Source organism: Tamandua tetradactyla, chromosome 26, assembly GCF_023851605.1.
Source record: "Tamandua tetradactyla isolate mTamTet1 chromosome 26, mTamTet1.pri, whole genome shotgun sequence".
Classification (NCBI taxonomy): Eukaryota; Metazoa; Chordata; class Mammalia; order Pilosa; family Myrmecophagidae; genus Tamandua; species Tamandua tetradactyla.
The window spans coordinates 39,756,135-39,766,504 of record NC_135352.1 but is presented as its reverse complement, the minus strand read 5'-3'; positions in this window follow the sequence as shown (position 1 = coordinate 39,766,504).

Here is a 10,370-nt window from a genome sequence, read left to right as displayed (position 1 = left end):
TTGGCGTCTCGGGCCAGCTGGGCAATTTGGACCGGCACTCCCCCAAGCCGCGGTGGCCGGCGACCCCCCCTCCACGCGCGGTTTCCCGGGCCGACTGCAAGATTCGGATTGGCAAGTTAAAGGAGCCACAGCATCTTTTACTGGTGGGACCCGCAGACAGACGAGCGCCACCTACTGGGCAGGAAAAGAAAAACAGAGCCCAGAGATTTCACAGAAAAACCTTTCAACCAGCCGGGTCCCACACCCAGGGAAATCTGATCAAATGCCCAGACACCAGCAGAAAATAATGGATGACGCTCGGAAAATTGAAGATATGGCCCAGTCAAAGGAACAAACCAATAGTTCAAATGAGATACAGGAGCTGAGACAACTAATGCTGAATATACGAACAGAAATGGAAAAACTCTTCAAAAACCAAATCAGTAAATTGAGGGAGGACATGAAGAAGACATGGGCTGAACAAAAGAAGAAATAGAAAATCTGAAAAAACAAATCATAGAACTTATGGGAGTGAAGGACAAAGAAGAAAAAATGGAAAAAACAATGGATACCTACAATGGTAGATCTAAAGAGACAGAAGCTACAATTAGTGAACTGGAGGATGGAACATCTGAACTCCAAAAAGAAACAGAAACTATAGGGAAAAGAATGGAAAAACTTGAGCAGGGGATCAGGGAACTGAATGACAATATGAAGCGCACAAACATACGTGTTGTGGGTGTCCCAGAAGGAGAAGAGAAGGGAAAAGGAGGAGAAAAACTAATGGAAGAAATTATCACTGAAAATTTCCCAACTCTTATGAGAGACCTAAATTTACAGATCCAAGAAGTGCAGCGCACCCCAAAGAAAATAGACCCAAATAGGCGTTCTCCAAGACACTTACTAGTTAGAATGTCAGAGGTCAAAGAGAAAGAGAGGATCTTGAAAGCAGCAAGAGAAAAACAATCTGTCACATACAAGGGAAACCCAATAAGACTATGTGTAGATTTCTCAGCAGAAACCATGGAAGCTAGAAGACAGTGGGATGATATATTTAAAATACTAAAAGAGAAAAACTGCCAACCAAGACTTCTATATCCAGCAAAACTGTCCTTCAAAAATGAAGGAGAAATTAAAACATTTACAGACAAAAAGTCACTGAGAGAATTTGTGACCAAGAGACCAGCTCTGCGAGAAATACTAAAGGGAGCACTAGAGTCAGATACGAAAAGACAGAAGAGAGAGGTATGGAGTAAAGTGTAGAAAGAAGGAAAATCAGATATGATATATATAATACAAAAGCCAAAATGGTAGAGGAAAATATTATCCAAACAGTAATAACACTAAAAGTTAATGGACTGAATTTCCCAATCAAAAGACATAGACTGGCAGAATGGATTACGACCCAGCAATACCACTGCTAGGTATCTACTCAAAGGACTTAAGGGCAAAGACACAGGCGGACATTTGCACACCAGTGTTTATAGCAGCATTATCTACAATTGCAAAGAGATGGAGACAGCCAAAATGTCCATCAACAGACGAGTGGCTAAACAAACTGTGGCGTATACCTACGATGGAATATTATGCAGCTTTAAGACAGACTAAACTTATGAAGCATGTAATAACATGGATGGACCTAGAGAACATTATGCTGAGTGAGTCTAGCCCAAAACTAAAGGACAAATACTGTAAGGTCCCACTGATGTGAACCGACATTCGAGAATCAGCTTGGAATATATCATTGGTAACAGAGACCAGCAGGAGTTAGAAACAGGGTAAGATAATGGGTAATTGGAGCTGAAGGGATACAGACTGTGCAACAGGACTAGATACAAAAACTCAAAAATGGACAGCACAATAATACCTAAGTGTAATGTAACTATGTTGGAACACTGAATGAAGCTGCACCTGAAATATAGTTTTTTGTTTGCTTGTTTGTTTGTTTGTATCTTTTGTTTTTGTTTTTTTTCTTTTTCCTTTTTATATATATATATATTTTTATTAGTATTATTATTTTAATTCTCTTCTCTATATTAACATTCTATATTTTTTTCTGCTGTTTTGCTAGTTCTTTTCCTAAATCGATGCAAATGTACTAAGAAATGATGATCATACATCTATGTGATGATACTAAGAATTACTGAGTGTATGTGTAGAATGGAATGATTTCTAAATGTTGTGTTAATTTCTTTTCTTTTTTTTGATTAATAAAAAAAAATTAAAAAAAGAAAGCCAGGGAAACAAAAACTGAAGGGAATTGTGGTAGTTAGGTTCAGGTTTCAACTTGGCCTGGTGATGATGCCCATTCTGTTTCTGTGGACTTAAATTATCAGTATGTGATATTCATTTATGGCTGATTACATTTTTAAAAATATTTTTATTGATAAACAACATACAGCACAACATTCTTAACATTCAAACATTCCATACATGGTGTACAATCAGTGGCTCACAATATCATCACATGGTAATATATTCATCACTATGATCATTATTTAGAACATGTGCATCACTCCAGAAAAAGAAATAAAAAGAAAAAAGAAAAAACTCATACATACCATACCCCTCACCCCACCCTCTCACTGACCACTAGTACTTCCATATTTTAACCTTTGTTCCCCTTATTTTTTTTCTATATCCCTTACCTTTCATTGATCACTAGTATTTCAATCTATTCAATTTGTTTTAACATTTGTTCCCCCTATTTATTTATTTTTAATCCATTTTTTTTCTCATCTGTCCAAACCATAAATAAAAGGAGCATCGGACATAAGTTTCTCACAATCACATAGGCACATTGTGAAAGCTATATCATTATACATTCATCTTCAAGAAACATGGCTACTGGAACACAGCTCTACAGTTTCAGGCATTTCCTTCTAGCCTCTCTAATACACCTTAAACTAAAAAGGGGATATCTGTATAATGTGTAAGAATAACCTCCAGGATAACCTCTCGACTTGTTTGAAATCTCTCAGTCACTGACACTTTATTTTGTCTCATTTCTCTCTTCCCCCTTTTGGTCGAGAAGTTTTTCTCAATCTCTTGATGCTGAGTCACAGTTTATTCTAGGATTTCTGTGTCATGTTTCAGGGCGGTTTACACCCCTGGGAGTCACATGCCACGTAGAGAGGGGGAGGGCAGTGAGTTTGCTTGCCGTATTGGTTTGAGAGAGATAGGTATGACTGATGACATTTGCAGTCCACTAAGGGGAGTGCCTTCTACAATGAGTGAGGTTTAATTTAATTAGCTGGAGGCTTAAAAGAGAGAGGTTGGAAGGGAGCTCAACACAGCACAACACAAGCAGCTCACCATACCTCATCTCAGCACTCGCAGCTCAGCCCAGACGTGTGGAAATGCAGAAAGGAATCAGCCTGGGAAAAGTTATTGGAACCCAGAAGCCAGGAGAAAAGGCCAGCAGACATCACCATGTGCCTTCCCATGTAACAGAACCTCAGATGAAAGTTAGCTGCCTTTCCTCTGAAGAACTATAAATTTTTAACTAAATAAATCCCCTAATTAAAAGTTAATCCATCTCTGGTTTGTTGCATTCTGTCGCTTTTAGCAAACTAAAACAGGAACAAAACCCAGAAGAGTAGGGAGAGAGCAGCAGAGGCAACCAAATGCCTTGCCATGTGGCAGAGAACCCAGGGATGACAAGCAGCCAGTCTTCAAAAACAAAGCAGTGGCTTGTTGCCTTCCTGGACAGTCTCATGGCCTTAACCTGTAAGCTGATAAATTTCCATTGTTTAAAGTCAACCCACTTCATGGTATCAGCTTTGAGCAGCCTAGGAAACTAGAACAGTAACCAGTGATAGTTTTTTAAGTTTAGTAATGATTTAAAATGCAAATTCTTTTTCTAAGAACTCACGTAAATAAATATAAAGATAATAAAATTACTACTTTGTCTTCTATTTTAAGTATTTTTATTATCATGCTTAATGCTTTGATGACATCGAAAAATATATTCACAGACTTCTGATCATCCAAGATGGCAGTGTAAGATGCTCTAGGATGCTACACCTCCACAGAAATTGGAATAACTAGCAAAAAGTGGCAGAACCATAACCCTGAAAATTCCAGAAACAGTTAAAAGGTTGCAGTAAATGAGCAGTGCTGAATTAAGAAAACATACTTTTAAAAATGATGGGAAAAGCTTGTAGTGCCATTGCTGTCCCTCCCCAGCCCATTTCATGATGCAGTTTGGAGCCATCTTCCGCTCCCATTGTGGGTCCCTTGTCAGTTTCCAGAGGGACTCAGGTATCCTCTATGCCCATTTGGCAGCCTAAAAGACTGAACCAGCTAATTCCTCTCAGATTTGCCCTTGCAGAACTTGTCCTGCAGGCAGAACCAGTTTGCTAACGGCTAAAGCTGTGTTACAAATGATTAAGTCAACGTGGCCTGGTGCAAAAGATTATCTGCTTCAAGTCATAAGAGAGGAACCAGAAGTGTGAAAAAGTCGATTTCATAGGGAGTACATGAGTCATTCTAATTCGTGTAAATAGAGAAATTCCTAAGGTATGAACAAGCACAGCCCAGTACAAGATTCAGGCTCATAAAAGAGGAGAGGATGCTGCACTTCACATTTGCCTCAGGCTGATCGTCTTGATAGGAGAACTAAACTCTGAAAAGGAATACCAGCCAATGTAAAGGCAATTTACAAAGACTATTAAAGGTGTCCCCCTACCCTGCCATGGTTTGTTTATTTTTGTTAACTCCTGGAATGCAAGGTAACAACCTTAAGGAATAAAAAGGTCACGGTCTAAACCACAGAGTTAATCTCTTATAACAGTAAAACATAAACTATGGTAACAAAAGATTACCAGAAAAGCAAAGTATTCAGAAGTGATGGTCCATCTGGATGAACAGGAATAAAATCCAAAACCCATAAATGAAGAAGACCAGACTATGGAAATAATGGTCACAGGTTTTAACAAAATGATCAACAATATGGACAAGGTTATAAAGGAAAACACAGAGAACTAAGGGATACCAGAAAAATGATGAATGAACAATATGAAAATCTCAATAAAGAGATAAACATTTTTAAAAGGAGCCAAACAAATACGGAAAGCCACAATATTGAAATATTGACAATCACAATAATCAATATGAAAAATTCCCAGAGGGTGTCAAGGGCAGCTTGGAGCTGGCAGAAGAAACAATCAGTGAACTTGAAGACAACTAAATGATTCAAGTTAAGGAGTGGAAAAAAAAAAGAATTTAAAAAAACAAACACCCTCAGAATCAACAAAGAAAAGGCCAAATCTCACTTCCTTGGTTTTCTGGAGTATAACAGAGACTGGAGAAGGACTCTACAAATACCGAGTTGAAGAAAAAGAAGAACAAAAAATTCTGGTAGGAGATTTACTTCCTGGATAAACCAGTCCAGATCCCTCAAGCTCAATCAGTCCCCTGCATTTGGGAGTCAAATCGATAACACGGCCCGGATCTCTCCTGCCATGGATGCAGAACATAGAGCCACTCATAACAGCAGGTTAGAACCCTATGCATATACACGGGTAAAGGGACCCAAATCCACAGAGACCCAGGGTCAGACACATGGCTGAGCAGTGCCACATATAGAAGTGCCCCCTGGAAAAAAAGAGATGGTGGCAGAATGGCTAGCAAGAGGTGCACACATTCAAGACAGTCTCTATTTGCTGGATCAGCTAGATTTACAATGAGCACAGAAAGTACTACAAGCTATACTAAAGAACAAGAAGATAATGGCTCAGTCAACAGAACAAATTAAAACTTCAGAGGAGACACAGAATTTGGAACAACTAATCAAAGAAGTTCAAAAAAATCTGGATCAATTCAAGGAAATGAAGGGAAATATGGCTAGAAATAAATTAATCATGGATATTGAGCTAAGGGATATTAAGAAGACAATATGTGAGCATAAAGAAGAATACAAAAGTTTGAAAAGGAGCATAACAGAAATTTTAAGGATGAAAGACATAATAATGGTGGTTTAAAAATACACTAGACTTAAGACATAAGGCAGATTTAAACAGGCAGAAAAAAGAATCAGTGAACTAGGAGAGAGGACAGTCAAAATCATAGTCAGAAGAACAGATAGAGAAAAGAATAGAAAAAAATGGAACAGTGTCTCTGGGACTTGAGTTACAGCATAAAGTGTACAAAAATAAGCATCATGGGTGTCCAAGAAGGAGAAGAAAAGGGAAAGAGGGCAAAAGGGATATTCGAGGAAATGACAGCTGGAAATTTCCCAACTCTTTTTTTCTGGATGTCATAAGTATCAAAGACACACAATGTCCTCCAAACAAAATATACCCTAATATACTTACTCTGGGACACATACCAAACAGAAGGTCAAATGCCAAAGATGAAGAAAATGTTCAGAAAGCAGCAAGAGAAAATCAATTCATTATATGCAAGTGATTCTCAATAAAACTAAGGGCTGGATTAGTGTGAATAAGAGAAGATACCAAAAGAGTGTATTCAAAACCCAGTAAAACTGTATCCTTACTATATAACCCAATAGTCCTATAAGAATCCTATAAAAATTCCTATAAGAATCAATACAGTTGAACAGGAAAAAGTCATATTTCCAGAAAAATGGGCAACAACAACAAAAAAAGAGGTAATGTGGGACAAAAACAATATACAGAGGAGAAACAGAGAGACATGGGAGCAGAGATGTATATGCTATTGAAGGTAAGTTGGTGTTTTACTTTGCTAAACTACTCAAAACAGATACCATGAAACAAGTTCACTTTTACAACGGGAACTTAAGAGCATACACGCTTACAGTTCCAAGGCTGTGAAAATATCCAAATCAAGGCATCATCAAAACGAAACCTTCCTGAATACCAGCTGCTGATGATCCTGGATTCCTGTCACATGGCAAGGCACCTGGTGGCATCTGTTGGTCTTTCCCTTCTGTTCCAGTTTCAATGCTTCTAGCTTCTTGCTTCCATGGCTTTCTCACTCTTGGTCTAAATTTCATTCTCTTATAAAAGACTCCAGTAGGAGGATTAAGATCCATCATGAGGGCAGGCCACGGTGACTCAGCAGGCAAGAATGCTTGCCTGCCATGCCAGAGGACCCAGGTTCGATTCCTGGTGCCTGCCCATGTTAAAAAAAAAAAAGATCCATCATGAATGAGGTAGGTCACATCTTAAGATACTACTCACCAAAAGACCCTACTTATAATGGGTCTACACCCACAGGAATGGATTAATATTAAGAACATGCTTTTCTGGGGTACATACAGCTTCAAACTATCACAATCAGTATCTTTTCAAATTAGCAGGTTATAAGTGTAAGTTGTGTAATACAAACCCCAAGGTAACCACAAAGAAAGTAATTTTAAAATATACAGAAACAGGCATGAGAAAGGGATCGGTCAAACATTACAAAGAAAAGGAGATTGCAATAAAAGAAAGAGACAGAAAAGATATGACACACAAAACCAGCAACAAAATGGCTGAAGTAATATTTGTACTGCCTTACAGATTGTATAAAAAAGCATAATCCAACTACATATTGTTTGCAAGAGACTCATCTTAGTTCCAAAGACACAAATAGGTTAAAAGAGAAAGGATGGAAAAAGAAATCCGTGCAAATCATAACCAAAAGATAGTTGGGGTAGCTGTATATAGACTTCAAGTCAAAAGCCTGTTACAAGAGACAAAGAAGGACACCGTACATTAATAAAAGGGTCAATCCACCAAGAAGAAATAACAGTCATAAATATTTACACATCTAACCACAGTACCCCAAAATACATGAGGCAAACACTGGCAAAATTGAAGAGATAAGAAACCTCTATAGTAATCGTTGGTCCAACTAATAGTTGGAGACTTCAATATACCACTCTCATCAATTGATAGAATGTCTAGACAGAAGATCAGTGTGGAAACAGAGTTTGAAAATATAAGTGAATATAGACCTAACAGGCATTTATAGAACATTGCACCATAAAACATCAGGATATACATTCTTCCCAAATACACATGGATTACTCTTCAGGATAGACACATATTGGATCACAAGGCAAGTCTCAATAAACTTAGAAAGTTTTAAATTATACAAAGCATTTTCTCTGACCGTAATGTAATGAACCTGGAAATGAATAAGGCACAGAACTGTAAATCCACAAATAAATGGATGTTAAATAACACACTCGTAAACAATTGTTGTGTCAAAGAAGAAATTTTTAAGGGAAACCACTATCTTGAGATGAATGAAAAGAACACAACATATCAAAACTTTTGGGATGCACAAGGACTGTGGGAGCTGCTACCCCTGACCCTGGAATTTCCTGGACACAAGACCCTCTCACAGCTGCTGGCTCCCCGATACTGTTTTCCCTGTGGCCAGCAGGACCACCTCACCTTTTCACGCCCTGCCCTGCTTAGGGATGGGAGAGCAAGCTGAGAGAAGGTGGTCCCTGACAGCTGAGTAGAGAGGCCTGTACCCCAAGATGGAAGGTGCACCAGCAAGGAGCCCATATGGCCACAGTGGAGCAACCTTCTTTAAAGAACACGACACTGTGACTTAGAAAGAAGAGTACTGTGCAGCAGTCCTTGTCATTTACTTATCTCAAGTATTTTTGTCTTTTAAAATGTCACTGTGTTAATAAGCAGTGTTTTCTGAGTCCCTCCTCTGGTCCAGGGACTGTTTCTAATCCCTGTCCCTGCACCTTTTCTCCTCCTTTGAGGAGCATGAAGCCCATGGAACTGTAAGGAAGGTGCAGGCTGGCTGGCAGCAGGGCTGGTACCCAAGCTGTGGCCCAGGCTCCATGACCCTGTTGCGTGTCTGCCTGTTCTCTCGTTTCATGTTCTGACACGGTCACATGTAGCTTCCCAGCTGGTTCACTTCCACACCTGGCCCCACCTTGCTGTGTCTACCTGACCTCCCTGTACCTCTGTTTTCCCACCTGTGGAATGGGCTAGTGAAAGGACCTGCCATGTAGTGCTGCTGCAGAGATTCTCAGGGCTTAACCAAAGGCTTGAAGCCCAGTGTGAGAGATAATGAACACCCATTTTGAATATTAACTCTGCATATTACTATTGCTTGCTGCCTGGTGTTCCTTTAATGCACCATCATTTGTTTACTCCACCTTTAGGCTTTTGCTAATCCTTTTTGGTTTTCAGTATTATAGCGGTGCTCCATTTATGGTCATTGTAAATACAAGTGCTAATGAGTTAAAAAAAAAAAAAAAAAACTTATGGGATGCAGTGAAGTCAGTGCTGAGGAGGAAACTTTTAGCCCTAAATGCTTACATTAAAAAGAAGAGCTTAATCAAAGACCTGGAGGAACTAAAAAAGGAAGCAGAAGGAAAGAAATAGCAATGATTAGAGCAGAAATCAATGAAATAGAGAATAAAAAAATAGTATTAACAAAAGCAACAGTTGATTCTTTGAAAAGGTTAATAAAATTGAAAAAACCATTACTAGACAAAGTGAAAAAGAGAGACGATACAAATAAATAAAATCAGAAACAAGAAGGGGACATTAGAACTGACCCCATAGAAATAAAAAGATATGAGGATATGCCAACAAATTAGACAACCTAGATGAAATGGATAAATTCCTAGAAACACACAAACAACCTACAATGACTCAAAGAAGAAATAGAAGCTCTCAACAGGCCAATTACAAGTAAAGAAATTTAACCAGTCATCAAAGACCTCCATACAAAGAAAAACCCAGAACAAAATAGTTTCACAGGGGAATTTTACCAAACAGTCCAAGAAAAACTAACAGGATGGTATTGGCATAAAGATAGACCTATTGACCAATGAAATCAAGCTGAGGGTTCAAAACAGACCTTCCCATCTATGGCCCAATGATTTTTGACAAGCCTGCCAAGTCTACTCAATTGGGAAAGAATAGTCTCTTTAACAATTGGTGGTGTGAAAACTGGATTTCCATATGCAAAAGGATGAAAGAAGACCCGTATTTCACACCATATACAAATCCATATACAAATATTAACTCAAAATGGATCAAAGCCCTAAATACAAGAACCAGGACTATAAAGACTTCAGATCTTGTGTTAGGTAATGGTTTCTCAGACCTTACACCATAAAGTACAAGCAACCAGAGAAAAATAGATAAATGGGAGCTCATCAAAATTTGTAACTTCTGTGCCTCAAAGAATTTTGTCACAAAAGTGACAAAGACAACCCACTGAATGTGAGAAAATATTTGGAAGCCACATATCTGATAAGGGTTTAATATCCAGACTATATCAAGAAATTCTACAACTCAATAATAAAAAGAGCTTAAAAATGGGCAAAAAACTTGAATAGATCTTTCTCTAGAGAGGGTATACAAACAGCTAAAATTCACATAAAATGATGCTCAACATCACTAGCTATTAGGGAAATACAAATCAAAGCCGCAGGATGT